The 26,731-nt window shown below is 35.3% G+C and overlaps 1 protein-coding gene and 1 long non-coding RNA gene across 6 annotated transcripts in view; one reads left to right on the forward strand and one right to left on the reverse strand.

The window, feature by feature from the left end:
• The first annotated feature begins 287 nt into the window (after positions 1-287).
• The window catches only part of LOC114318999 (uncharacterized), a 109,843-nt gene continuing 83,399 nt past the window's right edge, over positions 288-26,731 (forward strand). For 4 of the 5 annotated variants that reach the window (XM_082878544.1, XM_082878550.1, XM_082878553.1 and 1 more), the window contains exons 1-2: positions 23,425-23,791; positions 25,558-25,693. The gene's annotated coding sequence lies outside the window, so the exon portion shown is untranslated. Of the gene's footprint in view, positions 356-511; positions 549-23,424; positions 23,792-25,557; positions 25,694-26,731 lie in introns of those variants that run through there. The other variant, XM_082878559.1, reaches the window with a different exon arrangement.
• LOC145794704 (uncharacterized) lies at positions 18,869-21,436 on the reverse strand. Its single transcript, XR_014334630.1, has 2 exons — positions 21,037-21,436; positions 18,869-19,091 (listed from the first exon to the last, which is right to left on the reverse strand). It is a non-coding gene; the product is annotated as an uncharacterized LOC145794704 (long non-coding RNA).

Below are 26,731 nucleotides of genomic sequence, written 5' to 3' on the forward strand. Positions count from 1 at the left end.
TTTTGTGAAGATACTCTAATTTTACTTGATTTTGCTTTAATGTCAAGGGTAAGAAATGCTTCTTTGAAGTTATAATTAATCGTAAAAATAAAAATAAAATTAAAATTTAGTTTATTATTTATGTTTTGTTGTAATAGTTCATAAAAGCACTGCAAGAGGATCCGTCAGCGTTAAAAATACTCACGCAAAGTTGAACTTTACCCATTTTCTCACTTGCAGAATTTTCTTCTTCAAGCTATTTCTCTTAACTGCTGTCTTCAATTTTTTGTTTGCCCTAGGTGGGTTAACAACTTTGGTTGACATGCCTCTTAATAGTTTTCCATCTACAGTTTCTAAAGAAACTTTTGAACTCAAGGTATGGATGGTTGAACTCAACTTTGGTTGACATGCCTCTTAGCTTCACTTTTTAATTAGGTAGTTAGAAACTTAGCTTCGCTTTCATATTCTTATTGTACAAAAACTTGACAACCTATTGCATTTTCTTGTTATCTTTTTTCCATCTACATAACAGATCAAGGCTGCAGCAAAGAGGATCTATGTTGATGTTGGTATGCTCTTAGAACTATATATGAGAAATCTCATATTTTAATCACTTATTTTAATCATAGTAAGGCTGTGCTGCGATGTTAGTAAATAGACTTGTAGGAATAAACAGGACCTCTATTGGATCTCCGGTTAGAAAATTAGAAGGAAAATTGTAAAACACAAGACTTAAAATGCCTGTTTAGGGGCCAAAATTTTGAAATGACCACCGAAACCACCGAAACTTGGCACGGACAGCCTTTTGAAGCCTAAATAGACTTGTAGGAAATAACGGGATATGTATTGGATCTCTGGTTAGAAAATTAGAAGGAAAGTTGTAAAACACAAGACTAAAAAGGCCCGTTCGGGGGCCGAAATTGCGAAATGACCACTGAAACTACCGAAACTTGGCACGGACAGCTTTTTCAAGCCTAAATAGACTTGTAGGAACAAACTAGGACCTCGATTGCATTTCCGATTAAAAAATTAGAAGGAAAAATGTAAAACACAAGGCTAAAAAGACCCGTTTGGGGGCCGAAATTTCGAAATGACCACCAAAACCACCGAAACTTGGCACGGACAACCTTTTGAAGCCTAAATAGACTTGTAGGAACAAACGGACCTCTATTGGATCTCCGGTTAGAAAATTAGAAGGAAAGCTGTAAAACACGAGACTAAAAAGGCCCGCTCAGGGGCCGAAATTGCAAAATGACCACCGAAACTTGGCACGGACAGCTTTTTCAAGCCTAAACAGACTTGTAGGAACAAACGGGACCTTGATTGCATTTCCGGTTAAAAAATTATAAGGAAAAATGTAAAACACAAGGCTTAAAAGGCCTGTTTAGGGGCCGAAATTTCGAAATGATCACTGAAACCACTGAAACTTCGCACGGATAGCCTTTTAAAGCCTAAATAGGCTTGTGGGAACAAACAGGACCTCTATTGGATCTCCGGTTAGAAAATTAAAAGGAAAATTGTAAAACACAAGACTAAAAAGGCCCGTTCGGGGTCTGAAATTGCGAAATGACCACCGAAACTACCGAAACTTGGCACAGACAGCTTGTTCAAGTCTAAATAGACTTGTAGGAACAAACGGGACCTCGATTGGATCCCTGGTGAGAAAATTAGAAGGAAAATTGTAAAACGCAAGACTTAAAATGCCCATTCGGGGGCCGAAATTGCGAAATGACCACCGAAACTAGGCACGGACAGCTTATTCAAGCCTAAATAGACTTGTAGGAACAAACGGGACCTCGATTGGATCTCCGGTTAGAAAATTAGAAGGAAAATTATAAAACACAAGACTAAAAAGGCCTGTTCGGGGGCTGAAATTGCGAAATGACCACCGAAACTACCGAAACTTAGCACAGACAGCTTGTTCAAGCCTAAATAGACTTGTAGGAACATACGGGACCTCGATTGGATCTCCGGTGAGAAAATTAGAAGGAAAATTGTAAAACACAAGACTTAAAATGCCCATTCGGGGGCCGAAATTGCGAAATGACCACCGAAACTAGGCACGGACAGCTTGTTCAAGCCTAAATAGACTTGTAGGAACAAATGGGACCTCGATTGGATCTCCGGTTAGAAAATTAGAAGAAAAATTGTAAAACACAAGATTTAAAATGCCCGTTCAGCGGCCGAAATTGCGAAATGACCACTGAAACCACCGAAACTTGGCACAGACAGCTTGTTCAAGCCTAAATAGACTTGTAGGAACAAACGGGACCTTGATTGGATCCCCGGTTAGAAAATTAGAAGGAAAATTGTAAAACACAAGACTTAAAATGCCCGTTCGGAGGCCGAAATTGCGAAATGACCACCGAAACCACCGAAACTTGGCACGGACAGCTTGTTCAAACCTAAATAGACTTGTAGGAACAAACGGGACCTCGATTGGATTTCTGGTTAGAAAATTACAAGAAAAAATGTAAAACACAAGACTTAAAATGGCCGTTCGAGGGCCGAAATTTCGAAATGACCACCGAAACTTGGCACGGACAGCCTTTTGAAGCCTAAATAGACTTGTAGGAACAAACGGGACCTGTATTGGATCTCCGGTTAGAAAATTAGAAGGAAAATTGTAAAACACAAGACTTAAAAGGCGTGTTCGAGGGCTGAAATTGCGAAATGACCACCGAAACCACCAAAACTCGGCACGGACAGCTTGTTCAAACTTAAATAGACTTGTAGAAAAAAAGGGGACCTTGATTGGATTTCCAGTTAGAAAATTACAAGGAAAAATGTAAAACACAAGACTTAAAAGGCCCGTTTGGGGGCCGAAATTTCGAAATGACCACCGAAACTTGGCACGGACAACCTTTTGAAGCCTAAATAGACTTGTAGGAACAAACAGATTTCTATTGGATCTCTGGTTAGAAAATGAGAAGGAAAGTTGTAAAACACAAGACTAAAAAGGCCCGCTCGGGGGCCGAAATTGCGAAACGACCACCGAAACTTGGCACGGACAGCTTTTTCAATCTAAAACAGACTTGTAGGAACAAACGGGACCTTGATTGCATTTCCGGTTAAAAAATTATACGGAAAAATGTAAAACACAAGGCTTAAAAGGCCCGTTCAGGGGCCGAAATTTTGAAATGATCACTGAAACCACCGAAACTTGGCACGGATAGCCTTTTGAAGCCTAAATAGACTTGTAGGAACAAACGGGACCTCTATTGGATCTCCGGTTAGAAAATTAAAAGGAAAATTATAAAACATAAGACCAAAAAGGCCCGTTCGGTGGCCAAAATTGTGAAATGACCACCGAAACTTGGCACGGACAGCTTTTTCAAGCCTAAATAGACTTGTAGGAACAAATGGGACCTCGATTGGATCCCCGGTTAGAAAATTTGAAGGAAGATTGTAAAACACAAGACTTAAAATGCTCGTTCGGGAGTCGAAATTGCGAAATGACCACCGAAACTTGGCACGGACAGCTTGTTCAAGCCTAAATAGACTTGTAGGAACAAACGGGACCTCGATTGGATCTTCGGTTCGAAAATTAGAAGGAAAATTGTAAAACACAAGACTTAAAATGTTCGTTCAGGGGCTGAAATTGCGAAATGACCACTGAAACCACCGAAACTTGGCACGGACGGCTTGTTCAAGCCTAAATAGACTTGTAGAAACAAACGGGACCTTGATTGGATCCCCGGTTTGAAAATTAGAAAGAAAATTGTAAAATACAAGACTTAGAAGTCCCGTTCGGGGGCCGAAATTGCGAAATGACCACCGAAATCACTGAAACTTAGCACGGACAGCTTGTTCAAACCTAAATAGACTTGTAGGAACAAACGGGACCTCGATTGGATTTCCGGTTAGAAAATTGCAAGAAAAAATGTAAAACACAAGACTTAAAATGCCCGTTCGAGGGCCGAAATTTCGAAATGACCACCGAAACTTGGCACGGACAGCCTTTTGAAGCCTAAATAGACTTGTAGGAACAAACAGGACCTCTATTGAATCTCTTGTTAGAAAATTAGAAGGAAAATTGTAAAACAAACTTAAAAGGCATGTTCGAGGGCTGTAGTGCGAAATGACCACTGAAACCACCAAAACTTGGCATGGACAGCTTGTTCAAACTTAAATAGACTTGTAGGAACAAACGGGACCTCGATTGGATTTCCAGTTAGAAAATTACAAGAAAAAATGTAAAACATAAGACTTAAAAGGCCCGTTCAGGGGCCGAAATTGCAAAATGACCACTGAAACCGCCGAAACTTGGCACGGGCAACTTGTTCAAGCCTAAATAGACTTGTATGAGCAAACAGCATCCGATTGGACTTCCCGTTACAAAATTAAAATCAAAATTGTGAAATTCATATCGATTTTTTTTTTCTTTTTTTTTGTCAATCTAAAATTTGTTTTTTCTTTTTCCATGTGATAGATTGGCAATGGTGGAAAACAGTTCGGGCTGCATCAGAAGATTTGATTTTGTGTTTTTGGAAATATTTTGACATAGGATTTTGATAAATGATTTATGGATTAAATGTTTAGCATCAAAATATTTAATTTTGTGTTTTTGAAAATATTTTGACATAGGATTTGATAATGTATTTATGGGTTTGATGTTAGTAGTTTGTAAGTACTTTGGTATGCATGTTTTAGATTGTCAGAGAATTGTAATTATGTTTATTGGGATTTTTCATAGCTATTAATTTTGAATTAGTATGAATGTCTTGCACAGGTGTATTATTATTTACATTACATTTGTGTATATAGTGTGCACAGGAAAACAGGTGTTTTGGATTATTTTGAACAGGAAAATTATTAAAATCAAAATTTGTGTAGTGAATTTTTAGTGACAGGTGGTGTTTTTGTCGCTGTTAATATATTTGGCGACAACATATTGTTTTTGTCGCTAAAAGTTAGTGGTTATTCCAAGAACTTTTAGCAACCAAAACTTACTCATCACTAAAAACGTGATTTTTAGCGACCAAATTAATTTTGTTGTTAAATAGTACTTTTGGCGATGCATTTATTTGTCGCTAAAACTACATAGCCAATCCAAATTTTAACCTTTTAGCAACAAATTGTAATTTTATAGCGACAAAATATATGATTTTTAGTGACCAATTTTGCTTGTCGCTAAATGTCTATATACGATGACAATTTCTGATTTCGTCACTAATACTTTTAATGACAGGGCTTTGGCGACCAATTTGTACTTTGTCATCGATTCTTTTAGCGACGAAATTTGTACTTTTGGCGACAAATTTTTGGGTCGTCAAATGTGTTTTTTGTTGTAGTGAAAGAACATCCAGTACTTCAAAAGAAATTTACTTAGAGCATGCCTATAGGAGTGGTATAGATTGTCAGTTTCCATTTTATACAATTCTTCCAACAATGTTAACTTCAATGGTTCTTCTTAAAGTTTAAATCTTGGATTCACATGCTAGGCTGCAAAAGCAGAAAAAAAAAAAAATTGTTGTTATTGACCCATAAAAGGGTTTGAAAATTTTCAAAATTAACCCTAACAATTGCAGAAATTATTACAGATATTTGACTAAAGTGATGAACTGAGCAAACTCATTATTAGCCAATCCAGTTCTTGAAAGGAGGTGGTTTGGAACGATTTCACTAAGTCGGCCCAGCAGGGATAACACCTAATTCTACACTATAGACCTTTCTACACAGACAAATATCTCAAACATACATAGGCACATTCATAAGAATTATAATTATTAACAGTTGATATAACCAGAGGATTGTTTATTAACTAACTCTGTGAACACAATAAAACCAAATAATTAAAAAGCAATTATTCAGGGAACAACAACAACAAGAAAACGAGAGAGAGAGAGAGAGTGCATCACAAGCTCTGAAAGAGATATGTTGATTCTACTTGAAGAATAAAATCTTAGAGAAACCTATAACTAAGGTTGTTTGTTCCTTCTCTCAAACAAGGAGAGAGGGAGAGAGGTTTAGGGGATTCATAAAGAAAGGACAGGGAGAAGGTTAAAAATCTAAAGTGACCATGAATTGGTAGTCTACTGCTGCAATTGGAAGACTATGTTAATCAAGCAAACCACAGACCATGAAAACTTGTTAATAAAATAAAATCATGATTGGCCTCCAAGTTTACATTTGATTATAGACCATAGTAGTTAATTAAGTTCAAACCATGGCCAAGTCAACACAAAACAATTTATCAAACTAAAATTCATGCCTATATATACACATGCATAACACATCTCCAATTACCATCTCTGTCAACTTGACAGCCTTTCTTTTATGGTCATGTTTGAATTTGAGTTGTGACAATTGCTTTCTTTTAATGATTTTTTTTATTAAAAAAAAATGGATTCTATCAAACTAAAAAACTCTAAAAACTAAAAGCACAAAATCAGTAACGATTCTACCAAAATGATTGGAATTGAGGGCTTTAAATTGAGAACAAAAGCATAAATCCAGAAAGGATTCACAGGTCTTCCAAAAAACTATAAGTAGAAGTACTCACCCATAATACCAATAGAGAAAGTAAAAAAAAAGTCTTTTGGTTGATCAACCTTAAATATATCATCCTCCAAATGCATAGACCAATTTGATAGCATTTTGCTAATAAACAAAGTAAAAGAAAATCTGAATGCAAAGTATAACAAGAAAATTTTAAACGATAACCTTCTTGGCATCAGGATCTAGAACCTCCTTTGGGATATCATCATAACCCTGTGAAAACAAGAAAATGTTACAGTCCAACTGCAAAACCAATATTCTAAGTAGTCAAATGAATTCAGGAAAAAACAAAGATGGTTTGGTAATGCAATATTCATTACCTCTAGCTTCTCATCCCAATCTTTTGGCTATCACCAATAAACAGTTGAGTCATTAAAAAAAACCTTAAATATATCATCCTCCAATTGCATAGACCAGTTTTATGTTAGAATAAAATCTTTGTGATTGTGTTAGAATAATATCTTTGTGATTGTGATTCTACTTAGCTGTCATTAGTTATAGTTTCCTTTTGAAACCTTTTTTATCAAATGCACCTCCTCCCTATCAAGCCGTTAATCTCTGCCCATGTCTTCCTCTATTTGAAACGAAGTATCACCCTGAAACTCATCATCAGCAACCATTGCCAAAGGCTTCACCAGCAAAGACAACTCTCGCCCCTCATACCCAACTCCCTCTATCGATATTATCAGCCCAAGACAAATTTCTCCACTTTCTCCTGCCGAAACACCTCCTCCTCCGCCTCTTGTCGAAACACCTCAACCACTTGTCGAAACTCAGCACCCTCCAAACAATCATGATCACATACACCATCGTCATCCAATCCTTGGTTAGCCACATTGACCACTGAATCGACAAGGTCTGCCTTCTTCGATGAGAATGGCCCATCAAATCGATCAGCCCTAAACTCAACTGGATTGACGACCTGATTGCCCACATGTCCACCTGTCTCGATGACCCGACCCACCAAACTTGAGTCCAAGCCTTGGCATAAAGAGTAAAAGATATATGACACTGGTGGGTTTGACCTAGTCTGCTTTCTTAGGCCTTGAGGCATCGAGCCCACATTTCGCATAGCCATTTCAGCTTCATTTACTTGGCCTAAACCACTTCTATTTGGCACAAGACCCAAAGAAAAGTCTTTGAGCCTATTAATAGCAGGCCCAAAAACCTTATTAACCCTCACCCTTTGTTTACCCAAATGCAATCTCCTCTGCTCAAAAACTTTTGGTTTCCATACTTGAGGAGGCCCATGTGAAATCATGCCTGAAATCACGTTAATCATATATCACTGAAGACCATTCTCACCCCACGAAGCTTGCCTACCTCCGACAACCTCCATTCTTCCACCACCGAGCCTTCTTCTGACCAAACAAGTAAGGTATACCTCCATTGGCCCCAGCGAACACTGATTCCCATTGGAACACCAGCTGCAGAAGCACGAACTCTAATTCAAACACACCCTATAGATTCCATATTCAATGTCGCACCATCTACCTTTAAAAAGCCACTGTATCGATCTCCAATCCCGAAATACCTATTCCCCTCGAAGATGAACTGACAGCCCCAAGAACTGAACCCAATTACTCTACTTTAGTAGAGGATTACGACCCCTCACACACAACACTGCTGGCAATCACCAATCCAACAACAATGGTCGGCCTTCAACCACCCAACGACTAGTTAAAATCCTTGCAGCATCATCTCTAGTCAAAAAGGCGAAAAGCACAAATTGACCACCACTCGCCACCACCTGCACCCCTCTTGGGAACTTCCACAATCAATTTGCCTACTTCGACATTCGTAACACCTCCATTCTTTTTTCCCCATCCAGCCCACTAGTCCCACAAAGAACGAGTCCAAAAACGAAACCTAGGTTGCCTCAGACCCCTCCTGAACCTCCACATCACAACCACCAGCCCCATGAATCACCATAGCCCCTCCAATTGGCCATGCTCTCCTTTTGCTCTCACGAACTCCACCCCCTCGCTTTACCCATCCATTCCCAATAGCAAATCTTTCCAACAACAAAGCCCCTTTCCCATCTATCCCCAAAAGAAGATTGTGGGAAGAAAATCTGATTTCGGTGATCATCTATCTGCACCACCATCTAGATCACAACCCTATCCTCCTCTAACCAAAGCCAAACAGTCATACTCCGCCACCCACCCAAGAAACGTCCAACGGCGATAGCCCTCTTAGAAGCCTTGCGTAACTGGCCCACCACCCATTTTATCTCTCCACCAAACAACTCAATTGCCCTACAAATCCCTTGGCCACACTCAACAATGTCAGCCCTACGTTAGCCAATCACATCTGTTGTCCCTTAATTGAATTCAAAAAAATGATTGCCAAGGAAAATCAGTCTCCGACCAAGCCCATCCAACTCCGTTCTATATCATTTTAGAAGGGCTATGTATTCATCGCACCCTACTAGACTGTATCGTCGATTTATATTTGACATAGCTGGATCTAGATCTAGGGTTCTTATTCTATTAGGTATGGGAATGGTAGTTGGTAATATTGTTAGATTGCATGTTTGAATAGATTATAGCTTTCTATTATATTATTGAAAATAACATGTTATTCCTACATACAATGGAATGAATCACTTAATAATATTGTTGGTACTATTGTTTGATCTGTCCGAGTTGACGTCCTCCTAATGCTTACCTACAAAATCCTTACCGACAATGTGGACAACCAAACTAGTAGTTTGTACTCTGATAGGGGCCTTTTTCCACCAAAGAAAATCTAAGACCCTGAGCCAGCAAGATAATTTCTTATTCTGCCTAGATACTAATTAGGTCTTCAATGTTTTTTAATTTATTTTATTAATGACTCTACTATATGTTGATGACAGCCAAAAGATTGGGATGAGAAGCTAGAGGTAATGAATATTGCATTACCAAACCATCATTGTTTTTTCCTGAATTAATTTGACTACTTAGAATATTGGTTTTGCAATTGGACTGAACATTTTCTTGTTTTCACAGGGTTATAATGATATCCCAAAGGAGGTTCTAGATCTTGATGCCAAAAAGGTTATCATTTGAAACTTTCTTATTATACTTTGCATTCAGATTTTCTTATCCTCTGTTTATTAGCAAAATGCTAGGAGAAATCGAACTTAGGGAATGATGAGACCATCACTCTCTTATATATTAATAATAATAATATGAAATGTACAATAAAAGCCTCAAGGCACAACTAATGACAACTAAGTAGAATCACAGTCACAAAGATATTATTCTAACACTCCTCCTTAAGCTGGTGCAAAAAAATATCTCTCATGCCTAACTTGCTAATAATATCATGGAACGGTTTACTTGCAACTCCCTTGGTGAGAATATTTGCCAATTGTTCTCCAGACTTCGCAAAAGGAGTACATATAGTGCCACTAGTGAGTTTCTCCTTGATGAAATGACGATCCACAAAAGTTCATACACACCTTGTGCCATGGCTCTAAACTCCACTTCTGCATTAGATCTAGCTACCACATTCTGTTTTTACTTCTCCAAGTAACCAAATTTCCCCCAACAAAGATACAATACCCCTATGTAGACCTTCTATCAGTTACCTATCCTACCCAATCAGCATCTTTATAAGCTTCTACACTAAGATAATCATGTTTGGAGAAATAGAGGCCCATTCCAGGCGAAAAGTTTAAGTATCTAAGAATTCGCATAACTGCAGCCAGGTGTGCCTCATGAGGAGCATGCATGAACTGATTGACCACATTAACCGCAATAACAATGTCTAGACGTGAATGTGATAGGTAAATGAGCTTATCCACTAGTCTCTGATAGCTCCCCCTGTCAACAGGAACTCCTCCACTATCATCACCAAGTTTTCGGTTTGGCTCTAGCAATGTGTCACAAGCTTGACTACTTAGCATCCCGATTTCTTCTAACAGATCAAGCACATATTTCCTTTGACAAATGAAGATTCCATCCTTGGACTGGGCAACCTCAATACCATATGAAATACTTCAAGTTCCCCAAGTTTTTTTATTTCAAACTCGCTTGCCAAATATTCCTTTAAACAAGTAATTTCTTTAACATCATCTTTTGTAAGTACTATGTTATCCATATATATAATGAGAGATGTAGTCTTAGCATGTAAAGAACGTTTAACAAACAGAGTATGATTAGCTTGACTTTGTTTGAATTCATATCCAAGCATTGCCTGAGTAAGGCACTATTTGGCATAAACTAAATAAGTGCACTTATTTGGATAATATCACCTCTCTACTTTTCTGCACATCTTTTCGTAAGAAATCAAAAAGTATACTTATTTAGATAATCCCAAACAATCCCTAAATCTCTCAAACCAAGCCCTTGGGAACTGTTTGAGATCATATAATGATTTTCTAAGCCTACACACCTTACCTTTTGTTTTAAGATATTCAAAGTTAGGAGGAATGTCCATATAAGAAAATGTAAGAAAGTGTTGAATTCATCTAGATTACTATGTAAGTGTTCTTCACGTCAAATTGGTGAATTAGCCTGTCCAGATTAGCTTCTAGAGAGAGGAGTACCCTGACTGAATTCATCTTAGCAACTGATGCAAATGTCTCTTGATAGTTTACTCCATAAGTTTGAGTAAAGCTCTTTGCCACAAGCCGAACCTTGTAGCGCTCAATCAAACCATCTGTCTTGTGCTTCACAATATACACCCACTTGTGTTTCACATTTCGTTTGCCCTTAGGTAACTCTGTCAATTCCCAAGTGCCATTCTTATAAAGTGTTTTCATCTCTTCAATCATAGCACGTTTCTACTTAGTGGTGGCAAAAGCATCCTGAGAGAGACAAATTAGAATAGGATACTTAGAGATAAGATTCCGGTGGTAATAAGAATATCAAGATCTATGTATTCGAGGTTATCAGAGTTACCTGGACTCTCATTAGTTGAAGGAGAGGGCAGTGGAAGATCAGGAGAAGTGGTCTCTTGGATTCCAGTAACCTTCTATCTTTTTCTGTCCCTAACATAAATTTGTCCTTGCTCCTTGAGTGTATCAACTTCTATATTCCCAATAGCTGGTTCACATTGTGGTTTACATGATATATCCTCAACAACTAGTAATGGTTTAGAAACAGGTACTATGCCAGGAATATCTTCACACCAAGGCTCCCCCTGAAAGGATAATTGGGAAATTGGAGAGGACAAGAAGTAGGACTGGGACTCAAAAAATGTGACATCCATGGACACAAACCATTTACGTGAAGGAGAATAATAACACTTATACCCCCTTTTGAGTTGGTGAGTACACAAGAAAGACACATTTAAGAGAACGAGGATCCAGTTTACGACGAGCAAGGGAATGATTATGAATAAAGCAGACACACCCAAAAACTTTAAGGCGAATAGAGTGCGAATTTTTACAACAATCCCAAATTAAGTGCAAATCATCTGATGAAAGGTTTAAAACACGGAAAAAAAACTCAATCTTTTCTTTTAGTAAATACACCCAAGTAGTGCGAGAAAAATCATCAATGAAGGTGACAAATCATCTGTAGCCTTTTCATGAAACAACACGAGAAGGACCGAAACGTCAGAATGAATCAATGAAAAAGGAACGAAACTTTTGTTAATACTTGGAGCAAAAGAAGCTCGGTGTTGTTTGCCAAGTTGACACGACTCAATTAAAAGAATGAAACAAATGCTTAAGTGGTCTTCCGAAGACTCAGCGGGGTAGTGATGCTATTTGGGTGGTTGTAGATCGGTTGACTAAGTCGGCGCACTTCATCCCTATGCGCATGAGAGATTCGGTAGATCAGCTTGCCGACCTGTATATTCGGGACATAGTGAGGTTGCACGGGGTCCCAATGTCGATCGTCTCAGATAGAGACCCTCGTTTTACTGCTAGGTTGTGGCAGAGCTTGTAGAGTGCTTTGGGCACTGGATTGACCTTTAGCACGGCTTATCATCCTCAGACTGACGGGCAATCCGAGCGTACTATTCAGATCCTTGAGGATATGCTTCGAGGTTGTGTTCTTGACTTTAGTGGGTCATGGGAGAGGTACTTGCCCTTGGTGGAGTTTGCCTACAACAACAGTTTTCAGTCGAGTATCGTTAGGGCACCATTTGAGGCCTTGTATGGCTGACCGTGTAGGTCTCCAGTTTGTTGGGCCGAGGTGGGTGATGCACCTTTGTTGGGTCCGGAGTTGGTGAGGGAAACGACGGAGAAAGTTGAGCTTATCCGCAGGAGGCTTGTTACAGCCCAGAGTCGCCAAAAGAGTTATGCCGACCGTAGGAGGAGGCCTTTAGCATTTGAGACGGGTGATCATGTTTTTCTGAAAATATCACCTTAGCGAGGTTTGATGAGGTTTGGGAAGAGTGGGAAGTTGTCCCCTCAGTTTATTGATCCTTTTGAGATCCTTGAGAGGATTGGCGAGGTTGTCTATCGTTTAGCTTTGCCGTCACAGTTGTCTAGAGTGCATTACGTGTTTCATGTTAGTATGCTTCGGAAGTATGAGTCGGATCCGTCCCATGTGCTGGATTGGACCGATTTGGAGGTTGACGAGGATACCTCGTATGAGGAGAGACCGGTTCGGGTCTTGGATAGGTGGGATCAAGTCTCGCGAGGTAAGACCATTCCCCTGGTAAAAGTTTTGTGGAAACATCACGGAGTGGAGGAAGCCACTTGGGAACGTGAGGTGGATATCCGTGAGAAATATCCGGACTTATTTGTAAATGTTTAATCATATATTGGGATTTTGTAATACTGATGAACTTTAAGAGCATTAAATATGTATTAAGTTGTAAAACATTGTATATGTTTTGATTTATGGAAGTATTTGGAAACTTGCCTTAAAATGGAAGTTTAATGTAACATTGCATATATTGAATGTATTGTAGAAATGGAAATATATCATGAACTTTGAATATGATATAGAATTGTGGAATATGTGTTGAGATTGGTAAATTTCAAGGGAAAGCATGCTAATGATGCATATTGAGTATATATTGTGAATTGCCTCTTGAATAGAGATGGAATGATCGGTAATGGGTCAGGTTGTTGTATATTAAGTTGTAATGTTGTGGAGAATTGAGAAAATCTTGTTTTTGAAAAACTTGTAGTTAATTTCGGGGACGAAATTCCTTAAGGGAGGGAGGTTATAGCGATTGTGGTTCTTCCTCCATTGATTGTTGTATCCGGACTTATGTTCCATGGAGTTGATTGTTGTATATGTCTTGTTTTCATCCTTCAATTCCATATATTTGAGTTTTAGGATGTATTGGGTGTGTTTCGAACAGGTTGGTTGAGCTTTAGTCTCATTACTTGTTGCCCAGATTTTTGGTGGTCCGCTCGAGCGAAGTTTACACACTTTCAGCATTTTGTGCCTCTGCAAAACTTCTACAGGTGCGTTTTTTACGCTTGAGCGGATTTCCTTACGCTCGAGCGGGTCGCGCTCGAGCGGACCTATTGGCGCTCGAGCGGGTGTTCAAGGTCTGTAAAAATACTGGAAGGGGTTAATCTACGCTCGAGCGGTTTTCCTTTCGAGCTCGAGCGAGTGTGTTTTGCAGTTGTGTCTTGGCGCTCGAGCGGACATTTTTGCGCTCGAGCGGGTTCAGTTTTTTGTGTTTGACGCCCGAGCGTCCTATTCTCCGCTCGAGCGGACTAGTCGTATATCAGTTGGCAGTTGGGTGATCTTAGATCACTTTTACACTTTCCTTCTCTCTTTTACTTTTCAAAAAGCCATTTTTGAGAGCTCCTCTCTCTAGAATCTATCTTCTCTCTAGGGTTTGATCTAGTTAAAGTGATCTCCTACCCTTATGCCTTTACAAAAAGTGTAGAGCTTGGTGTGGGCTTCCTATCAATCCGAGAATTTGTGGATTTGGAGCATTTCGGGATTTCTTCATCTTCTCCTTTGGGTTTCATCTCTTGAGGTAGGGATTCCTACTCATCTTTATGAGCTTTAACCTAAATGTTGAGTTTTTGTATAAATGGTTTGATTTGGGCAGTTAGAGTTTGTAATGTGTTATATTGGAAAGAGGGGTTTTTGCTCTTTTGATTCAAACAAATGGGTTTTGGGTCTAAAAAGGAGGTTATTGATGTTGTTGATAATATTTGGACCTTTGGATCACTATTGAGAAAAAAGGAAAAAATGCCATGTTTGGGTATATTTGGGTCATTAGTATAATTAATGACAATTGTTATGGAATCATGAAATTGAGTTCGAAATAATGAAATTGGTTCATTATGTAATAAAATGGTGGAGTTTGAATTATTGATCGCTCACCTTCGAAAATTGTTGATACTTGTCTGTTGAATGCATTTATTATCTGTTTAGAAATAATTGTTTTGGGCTATCGGTGGAGGATAGTCTTGATTATTGTAGACAATGCATGATGATTAGGCAAATTGAAACTAATCAATTGAGTATGTCATCGGATATGACGGTTGAAATAATACATCAAACTTAAGTATTGATTGATTATGTATATGATATATGTTTATATACATTGTATTGTGTGGGAGGAGATAGGGGATGTACTCCACGGTTTAGGGGAAAATAGGGGATGGACTCCTAAACCGGATATTATTTGGGAAGAGATAGGGGATGGACTCCATTGATATAGCAAATATGTGTATCTATTGAAGTATTGATACAGCAAATCTGTGTATCATTTGTGAAGTATGGAAGTGTTTTTATGTATTTTGATACAGCAATTATGTGTATCTATTGAGGCTTATGGAAGTGTTTTGATATGAGTTGTTATCTCATTGAATTGTTGAAATGGATGAATTATTGATATGAGATGTATTCTCATTTAAAGTATACGGCCAGGTTCTGAGCCAGGATTATGAATTGAGAAATTGGATAAGGAATGGAAAATGGAATAAAACATGGACACTTTTGTCATGTAATTGAAATGGTTTATGAATTGATTTATATGAGTTAAACATTTATCAAATGCTAATATTTTAGTTATTGCTCATATTATGTTTAGCATATCTCTACTGGGCGTTGGCTCACCCTATATGGGACATCATTTTCAAGTCCAGGTATTATGCCGCCTCCGAGATCTTAGCTTGGATGGCTGTGGGAGTTGAAGACTCTTTATTTATTTTTGTTGTATTACATGTATATCAAGCCACGGGCTTATTTTGTGTAGAGTTAGTACTCTCTCTTTGTATCCAAGTGTTGACTTGGAAAGTTGTAAGCGTATAGGGCATTTACTTTTGTTGTCAACTAGGGCTGGGCAACAAACCCACTCGCCCGCACAAACCGCCCGACCCTACCCGCAGTGCTTTGGGCGGTTTCGATGTAGGTAGGCGGGCGGGTGCGGGTCAAGAAATTCGCAAAAGATCGGGTTCGGATCGAACCCGACCCACCCACAACCCGCATCTTTTTTTTTAAAAAAGGAAAAAATAACTAGTTATTATTATTATTTTTTGCATTTTGAATGGATGGAGATAACTAGTTATTATTTTTATTTTTACATTTTGGATGAAAGTAAAATTTATTATATGGGCACTTATATACATTATCATGATCTAATGATATTTAAATTAGTGTTACTAGTTTGACTTTTATTTATATATATATAAAAAAAAATCATTATATTCCATTAGTCTAGTAGACACAGTTAAATATGATATTTTGAATTGTCATTCTATTATCACATTATTGCATATTAAAAACTAAACAGTGAAGATTAATCCACTATTAAAATTAGTGTTACTAGTTTGACTTTTAAAGGTTTGTTTTTGCATATGTAAATTAGTGTTACTAGTTTGACTTTTAAGGGTTTGTTTTTGCAAGTTAAGGAGGAAGATTAATTACTATCTTCAAGCATGGTTCTATATCATCTTATCTAACATGTGGACTATTTATTATGATCATGAATTGTATATCTTGTAATTTAATTTATAACTCTTCTATAAAAAAAAAAAAAAAAAAAAGTGTTTAGAAAGTAACAAAAAATGTCAAATTTGCTTAAGTTAAAAAAAAAAAAAAAAACTAAACCGCAAACCGAACCGCACCCGCTCGCACAAATCGCGAACCGCATCGCGGGCAATTGCGGGTCCATTTTTCCCCAACCACATAAGTGAGGGTCGGGTCGGTTTTGGCCCGCACCCGACCAACACCGACCCGCGAGCAGCCCTATTGTCAACATGTAATATATTTTGTAATGAATACTCTGATGAAATGTAATTATGCTTTATTCTCTTATGTCTAAGCATGTCATGAATGTATGATTTATGGATTTATTTTGAGGGCATTACACATATCTCTCCAATTTTTTAATTTTAAAATATAGTGTTGTCTCTTTAATTAAAATAAATGTCTCTTAATTTTGTATTGAATCTTGTTTCGTAATAATTATTTTTTAGTCAATAATGAATATTTATAATATATAAAATAAATTGATCGTTCTATTTTATTTCATTCCAACAATATTAGTTAGGAGAAATTATCCAAAAGAAAAAAAAAATGATCCTTATAACAAAATGAATCTTGAATTTTTAATTTGATCAATTTAAACCTTAATATTTTGATTAGTTTTCAATCCAAATCATTTATCTATTTTTCCTAAGTAAAATTAACAACAAAAAAAAAAAGCATTTTAATTACTAAACTTAATGAAAAATGACATTAAATTTAGCAGAATTGGGTAGTTGGGATCAGTGGTTGTGGGGGACAATACAAAGGCAAATTATTGGGTTGGAACAGTTTGAAATACAAGGCTTAGTCTAGTTTGATAAAATAAAATAAAATTAAACTATTATAATATCATATGTATGCATTGTAATGTTTGGACGGGAGAACTCTCAAACAATAAAAGTATGTAAATAAAAATAAAAAATGTCAATAAAAAACACATAATAAGAAGAACATATAACAAAAATCGACGTGGTTGGGATCAATGGCTGTAGGGGACAATACACAGACAAATTATTGGGTTGGATCGGTTTGAAATACAAGGCTTAGTTTAGTTTGATAAAAACAAAATAAAATAAATAATAATAATTAACTATCCTAATATCATATGTATGCATTGTAATGTTTGGACCACAAAACTCTTAAGCAATAAAAGTATGTAAATAAAATGAAAAATGTCAATAAAAAACACATAATAAGAAGAAAATATAAAAATCGATAATCATCAAAAGATAGAATGAACCTTATGCATTGTAAAGTTTTTGGCAATGGTAAAGTTTATTCGATCGAAACCGGATACCGGTCAATAAGAACTTTTAGAAAGTTGTTGCAAAGACTTAGGTGCTATGAAGTATCGACACTTCAAAATAAGTGTTGCAGTCATGTCGGATAATAACGCAATTATCGTCAATTTTGTTGGTGAAAAAACAAAAATTAAATAAGTTATAGTTATCAAATGGACTTGTGTAGATGAAATACACAAAGTGCTTGATAAAATGAACGATTCAGCTTATCTAAACGGGGCATGTGGTAGGCCTCATGGGCCAAAACAATGCTCTCTAATCCAAATTTTAAATTGGAACGGATCTTCCTTTTAATTCGATTCCCTATGCCCTATGAAACCTCTTAAATTAGAGAGAGAGAAAAAAAAAGAAAAAAGAAACACAATCACTAATGTGGTTATTTAATATGAAGGAATTCTCTCCGAGCCACTCTTAAATTAGAGAGAGAAACAAAAAACCCGATCACTAACGTAGTTATTTTATATGAGGAAATTCTTTTTGGTCCATAATTTGAACTGAAGAGCGCTGTTTAGTGTTGTGATGTCTATCATCGATATCGTTTTGATAATTCGAACTATTAAGTATGTTGGACATTTCATTTTTTTATTTCGTAAACATATAAAAATTATATCGATTCAATAATCATAACCTATTTAATTTGCATTTGTCATAACCAAAAAAAAAAAGGACAATTGTAATCTATTCAATTTAAATTAATTTTACAAACCTGTATCTCAACTCTCCGAAAGCGAGCTATGCTCATCCTCATGCTTCAATGCATAATATTATAGTACATAATATTTTAATTATTAAAGGATTTGTAATAAGTGAAATATTATTATATATTTTTATGTATGTTGGAACGTTAGATTGGATGACTTTTTAATACAATTTTTATTTCATAAAAATTAGTTCGCTCACATTTAAAATATATATATATATATAATAATTGGAATTCAAAATTATATTATACTATTAATTTTAGATTTGACTTAAATTGATTAGATCAGCTCAACAGCTAAAATTTTGGTCCGGTCCGACCTGGCCAATGCCCAACTCCTACCCCGACCAGTTGGAGAAGTTATAAATAGGAATGGCAACGAGACAAGAAGGGTGAGTTTTACACTCTCTGTTTCCATTCCTCATCCCTAACGAAGATGTCACAGCCCCAAATTTTTTTTTTAACGTCATAAGATTTAAATAACAATAACTTGCTAGATAAAATTTGAACTACTAATTAGGAACTTTTAAGTTCTTACATAATCAAAGTCCAACAACAAAATAAAACTACAAGTTCACACACAACGTCACAACATAGTTAAATCCTAATACAAGGGATAACAGGATTTTATTTTGATAAAATCTTGACTCTAAGTTAGCCAAGGTTCGATATTGGCAGCAGCTCCAATTTCAGCCTCAGTCCCTTCTTCGACATAATCTGGCATGAAACGCCAGGGCAACAAAATATATGCCATGAGTTTTGCAACACAGTAAGAAAACGTAACCAACCTACCATTCTTTTTAAGAGAAAAATAATAATATTCTAACCATGAGCTAACAATATAATTATACACAGAAATTACAACCATTAGAATAATTTCAGAAATTTTTATAAATTAGGTGACACTCGAAATCTCACCAAAGAGATTTAACTTACCAACCACTAAGCATGGCAACGGTTAATTTGAAACCCTCCCTTGGTCAAATATTTAAGTGTTACCAACCGTAACTACCAGGGATGCCCACGTCCGGAGTTATATACTCAAGTAGTGGCATCCGTGGTCTGCCCCAAGGAAACGGTCTGCCAGGGGTAAGTAACCTCCCTGTGTGCCACCTGCACATCCACCCTTATTCCAAAACCGAATACCGAAAATGGGTCAAATAAGTCCCGTGCCATCTTAGAGTTTCGCAACACCATTTACGTGAGAATTCTCAAAACCAGGGCTCACCCTGAACAACCGGTGTTAACCGTCAACCCTTAATTCCGTACAGTCTTTAAACCAAGACTCACCCCAAACAACTGGTATTAACCGTCAATTGTTAACTTTGTATATGCCGTTAATCATTTCAGTTAATTTTGATATTAATCACAAATAATTCCAAATTTTTAATCACAAGTAATGTTATACCAACTCATTAAAATTTCCAATCATAAAATATTGCATGTGTCACACAATACTAAATAAAAGTACAGAATTTAAATAAACAATTTATTTAAACCATGGTATGAAATAATAACTTAGATACAAGAATTAAACCATAAATACACACATGCACAAATTTTTGATTTACAAAATTAGACTAGCATAATATTAAAGTGGTGATTTTATCCTGTCCAAAAAAATTTCCAGAGTATATATCTTGCAAATAAAATTATAAATACATTACTTATACAACTCTAAAATTCATATCAATCTACAGGATACTCAATAAACATGTTATGATTATTTTTCAGAAAGCATTTTCCAAAATAACTTATAAATAATTCTAAACAAATTCCAAGGGTGTTTATGACACAGATTTGTCACATTTCCTTACATTAATTCCATGCTTAAATTTATAGATCAAACCCATAATCTAAAAATTTATCATGAAACTAGACTTCTCAAATTTCATCTTTTAGTTAGAAATGACCAGATTTGGCTTAGTATAGAATTTTAAATAAATTTTCAAATACATGGTAAAATCTGTCTCACAATTTCAGATTTAGTTAGAAATTTGTATAAATTCGTAGAAAGCTCAAAAATTGTTACCAAACTTCCTGGACGAACTAGACATCATTATCAACAACTTTGTAGAATAAATCATCTCGAAATTTTGAGTATAAAATTTTCTAAAAATTCGAGTAACATTCTGGCAGATTCAAAATAGACTATTTTCATCACAGTTTCAGATTTAGTTAAAATTTTGTATAAATTCGTAGAAAGCTCAAAAATTGTTTCCAAAAATTTCTGGATAAACTAGACATCATTATCAACAACTTTGTAGAAGAAATTATCTCGAAATTCTGAGTATAAAATTGTCTAAAAATTCGAGTAACATTCTGGCAGATTCAAAATAGACTATTTTCATCACAGTTTCAGATTTAGTTAAAATTTTGTATAAATTCGTAGAAAGCTCAAAAATTGTTTCCAAAAATTTCTGGATAAACTAGACATCATTATCAACAACTTTGTAGAAGAAATCATCTCGAAATTCTGAGTATAAAATTATCTAAAAATTCGGGTAACGTGCTGGCAGATTCAAAACAGATTATTTTGATCTCAAAATTCCTACACATATATATAAAATTTCTATTTATGAGTAGTCATTTCAATCACAAGGAAGTAATCTAAAAGTTTCACTAATAAAAAGAAATGAGAGGGTTGAGAGGGTTTTCTTACTAAAATCTTCAATTAATGAATCCTTGACCAAATCTTTAACTCCTCTTCAATTCTTCACTTTCCCAAGCTATTTCCTTAGCCTTTATTTACCATTTCCAGCATATGAATTCTAAGCTTTGAAATCTCTCTCTCTACAATGTCTCAACTCTTAAACCAATTTTTTTTTTTTTTTGGAAATGCTCTCAGCACAATGCACAATACATACACCTCATTCTTCCATTACACACCACGTGTGCACATGGACACTAACACATTCCATTGAGGCTCCAGCACATCACTCACATGCACACCCACAGCAGATTTCTCAATACACCCACACCCATAAACACTCTCACTTCTAGACTCTTACATAATTCAATTTATATTTTTTCTTAATTTAATTGAGCAACACTTAATTTTAATAAATCTTGATTAACACATAATTAAATTAATCAAACATAATCACAAATCCCACATAATTTAATTGGTCTAATTTGACTTCCCAATTAATTTTGTTTAATTTTATCATTCTGAATCAGATTTCAAATCAAACTCCCAAAAGGCTCCAAATATCAAATTAAACTTATTGAGCTCATCAATTTTGGTTTCTCAAACCTTTAAGGCCTTCAATTTCAGATCAAACTCAAAATCTTCATCTATAAATTACATATTCAATTGAGCACCTCATAAATAAATTTAGTTCATAATAATCTAAATTATCAAACCTCACAACTCAATTAACTCCAATTCGGACCCAATTGATCAAACCTTAGTTTTATTAAACTGAATCGAATATTTAATTACACTTTCATAGGGTCCAATACTTGAAATTAAACTGATTTAACTTATCAATTTCACCTCCTTAGGCTATTTGAATGTTCAATTTCCAATTCTAAAATAAATCCTTAATAAAATAATTTATAAATAACAAATATTAAACACCCACAAAATTATTATTATTTATTTATTTATTTATTATTATTATTATTATTATTATTTTTTTTTTTTTTGTTAGTGATTGAATTGGATTAATTTAAAACTAACTTTTACACTAATACATATTTCAGATAGACTCTGAATAAAATTAATTAATTTATTTATTTATCTTCTTTTAAAAATAATAAAATGTGAGTTTTCACAGAAGACCATTTTTATTCCACCGTCTCGCCTCTAATGGGGTTCGGTTTTTCCCGCCCTACAAATCCCTGACCCATTTTCGTGACCAGGAATGTTACATTCATCTAATTTGGTGTCGTTTGAATTGCATGAATTTGTTCACACTAGTCATCTAGATGACATGATGACAACTGCGGTAGACGAATGTGAAACCAATTGTCCAGCTGGCACAAATTCAAACGATTCGAGTGACAACAAATTCGATAAATAAATCATTTCACTTTTGTGATTTATTCAAAGTTACGTTGCTTCAGTTTATATCCCCATAACGAACAAAAAGATAAAAAAGGAAAAAAAAAATTAATAAGAGCAGAAAGTGAATGAAAGGGACTTCATCAAAGATTAAAAATATACAGTTTTTATTATTTATTTATTTTTTATCTTACTTATTTATTTATTTTTGCTTTCAATATTTTCAACTTTCTTTTATTTTTAAATTATTTTAACTGAAAAAGTAATTTTTTTATGTATAAATTTAAAAAAATGTTAAAGACAAAAAAAGTGTAAGGCCTTAATTATAAATTAGATTACGCAAACTTGATTATGAAGTTGAAAGGCTTAAATAAAATAATTTTAAATTTACATTAAAAATTTTGAACATCGCATTGAAATAGAATGAGAGGGTTTAAATAAAAAAATTAACAATGCGATGATTAGTTGCCAAATTTAATGGACAGAAATGAAGGGCGAACATATGTGGTGTCTGTTAGTAATGGGTAGTCAAACTTATTTGTTGAATTTAGTAGTTGGACGATGTCGAAGAATATGAGATGACCTGAAGAATACCAATTGATAATTGAAAATCACAACGGCGATCACCCATTTGCTAGAGAGTTGTCGGAGTTTGGTCAGAACTCGCCATTCATTGATAGTTGTGGTGAGTGGTGGCTAAAAGTGATGAGTGAGATGAGAAAATAAAAATTTATTTAAAAAAAAATTGAAAACAACTTATATATATACAAAATCATAAAGATAAAACTAATACCTATATTATAAGACATAACAGCTTTTGAAAATATGTTAAAATGTATTTATTTGAACAATTTTTGAAAATATATTACATTTTATTTGAATGACTGAAATAATTTTTAATCAATATCCACGATTGAGATTAATTTTTTTCCCCCCAAACACTCTCTACTCTTTCTCCCACGTCTGCCAAACGTCTCTTAACGTCTCTTAACTCTCTCTCCACGTACTCTCTCAATGTGTTCTAGTTGAGAGAGAGATGAGATGGGTGTTGTGTTCACACTCTATCTCTCTGAAAATCATCCTTATCCCTAATCTCTCTCTAATCTCTCTCTCATGGCGTCGACTCTCCGCCAACATTCCCTTCTCCATCCCCTCGCTCCGATCCAAACCCCCCACAAATTCGCCTTCCAAAACCCTAAAATCTCCTCCCGATTGAGACGATCATCTTTGCACTCCTACTCTCTCTCATCAAGCCCTCACTCTCTCTCTAGGGTTTCCGATTCTGCACCCTGTCCGTGTTCACCGCTCGATGGTCCCGTTGTTTCGGTGCCGAACAGACAATCTTCTGCAGGCTCTTCGCTACGCTGCTCAATTCGGCTCCCTTCGCTACCGACGGTGCTCTCGCAAGGTAAGATCGATTGAGTCTTTTCACCCCTTCTCTCTCTGTTTTTGTTTTTGACTGATTTGGCTAAACCCCACTCTCGTCTTCAAGAAGAGAGGTATTTTACCCGAATTTCGGGCTTCCTGCAGTTCTTTATTGTGCATTTTGTTGATTGGTGTGATGTGGGTTTGATATTTTTTCCCTTCTCTCCCTGTTCTTCTCCTTTATTTCATGAATACATACATTTTTAGAGTTGCTTATTTGTTTTTTTTTTTTCCTTCTCTCTGTTCTTCTTCTTCATTTCATTTTGTTGATTGGTGTGATGTGGGTTTGTAATTTGGGGTTTGATTTTCTGTTTTTATTAGAATTCCGTGGCCAATACAGACTTACAGGTTAAATGGAGGATTTTCTTATAATTGTTGCCAGGGACATAGAAGCTTGTTCATTTTTATTGTCATCATGAACATCCTTAAATTTATATTTCTTTAACAAAAATCTTGTAAACAAAAAATATTGATGAGTTAGCAACCTACACATTTAATTAAGTTAGCAGTTTGTAAAAGTTTCTTTATATCAATTAATTATTATTAGTATAGGTTGTATTTATTTAAAGTTTAATATTATCATTATAATTTATGAATTTTTTTAATTAAAAAAAATGTTGGGTTGGGTTGGGTTGGGTTAGGTTTGGTCAATTCGAATTTGGATTAGAACAGACGTAAGTCTCCTCACGTCCACAGACGTAACTAGTAGTCTTCTTCTTCAGCTCCAATCCAAGTCGTTGTTAGTTCAGTTGGTGATAATCTGTGTCTGTCTGTCTGTAAATTTCAATGGCGGACTGGGGGCCTGTGCTAGTAGCAGTGGTGTTGTTCGTGGTGTTTACACTGGGGTTGCTGTTCCAGATACCTGGTAAGAACCACCTTGTCGAATTCGGGAGCCTCAACACCAACGGCAAGTCCATCGCTATTCACACTCTTCTCTTCTTCGTCCTCTACTCCATCCTCATCGTCCTCCTCCATCTCCACATCTACACTGCCACCTGATTCTTCTCTCCAATCCATTTCAACAAAACAAAACAGATCTTAGATGTTACTCAACAAGATCTCTATGTCATCTTTGTGTATTCTGTATCTTTTCTTCTTCTTCAATATTTCTGTTTTTATTTTTATTTTTTAAGTATGTGAAATCAAAGCATAAAAACAGAAATTTCTTACATAAGCAGATGTGTGTATTAATTAATCTGTTTGTAATTAAATGTATCTGCTGCTTGTAAATGTTAATGTCATGTATTGGTTTTTTTCTCTCTGAATCAATTAATTTGATTACTATCATATACATACATAGGGATTCATGTTACTGTTTTCTATACATGAATTCAGAGCCTGATCATCTGAATGGACAAAGAGTAAAAATCGCTTCTTTTTTTTTTTCTTTTTCTTTTTTATAAATAAAAATTCTTTCCTTGACAAAAAAAAAATATTACCCCAGAGCTGACTTTCCCAGTCATTTGCACCCTAAAAATTATTCATCTCAGTGGACCATACGTGAAACTTTAAATACAACCTCTTCCCAGTCATTTGCACCCTAAAAATTTATGCAAAATGATGTGTCGCATTTATATCCCTTCATTGATAGTCAAATGCCCATCACTATGGTTCATAATTGCAAGAGTGTCATTGTCACATTATTTTTGTCTTAAATTCTGTACGAAAATTGTGTGAGAATATCATTTTTCTATTAATACAACCTTTTCCGAGTTACTGTCTAATTTGAACTACTCTCTAAAATGGCAGGGAGTGGGTGGAATTATTGAAAGCAGGAGGGCTTTGTATTGCCGATGAGGTTCAATCTAGGTTTGCTCACACTGGGAGCCATTTTTGGGGATTTGAGACCCAAGGCATTGTGCCTGACATAGTGACAATGGCAAAGGTAAATCTATATAATATGGCAGGATGATTTTTAAAAATGTTCAAAATGATTTTTAATGGTCTAAATTAATTCTAAGTGTATATCAATGGTTAAGATCAATCCTTTCAAATGTACCAAACACTTGATTCCCGCCCAAATACTCTTCGCTCTCTCTCTCTCTCTCTCTCTCTCTCTCTCACATCTCAAACACTTAATATGGCAGGATTATTTTTTTGTCCTTTATAGATTTGGCCTCTTCTTCTTGGGGTAGCAAAGTGTGTTTTGAGGGGAGAGAGAGAGAGAGTGAGTGTGTGTTTTAAAATTTGAAATTTGAAAAAGTGAGATGAGCGAGAAAGGATCGATGGGTGGGTTGGGGTGAAGAGTTTTTTTTGTTTTTTGTTTTTTTGGGCTGTTGTGGCTCTTGGACACAAAGTGTGTTTTGTTGTCCGTCGCGGCCACCGCCACCGTTGCCTCACTCTCTTGGAAACAAATTATGTTTTTGTGTTTGTTAGTATTTATTTTTATAAAATATAAAAAAATAATTAAAATGTATTATTTACTATAATTTGAGTTCAAATACTTAAAATACATAAAAATACATAAATCGTGCAAAATTATAAAATTTTATTTTAAATTTGTAAAAATTATTTTAAAATTTTTAAGTGTAAATTTTATAACATTACTCTAAATTTTATAATTTTTAAGTGTATTTAGATTGAATGGATCTAAAAAAGTAAAAAATGTTGATTAAAATATTTAAAAAGTTGACTAAAAGTAATAAAATACAGATTGAAAATTTTAAAAATTATTTTTGAAAGCTGTAAACCAATTAAGTTTTGAATTTCAAATTTGTAAAAATTATTTTCAAAATATACAACCAAACTTTAATTATAAAATTATTTGAAAATCCAAACCAAACGGACCATCTATTTATATTTTGACCTCAATTTTTTTTTTTTGTGCAACAAATTAGATTAATTATATTTTAATCCATAAGATGAATATTTCTTTATATTTTTTTAGTATTTTTATCAAAAAAAGTTACAGATTTTACAAATT

Source organism: Camellia sinensis, chromosome 7 (genome assembly GCF_055761805.1).
Source record: "Camellia sinensis isolate YWXY chromosome 7, ASM5576180v1, whole genome shotgun sequence".
Classification (NCBI taxonomy): Eukaryota; Viridiplantae; Streptophyta; class Magnoliopsida; order Ericales; family Theaceae; genus Camellia; species Camellia sinensis.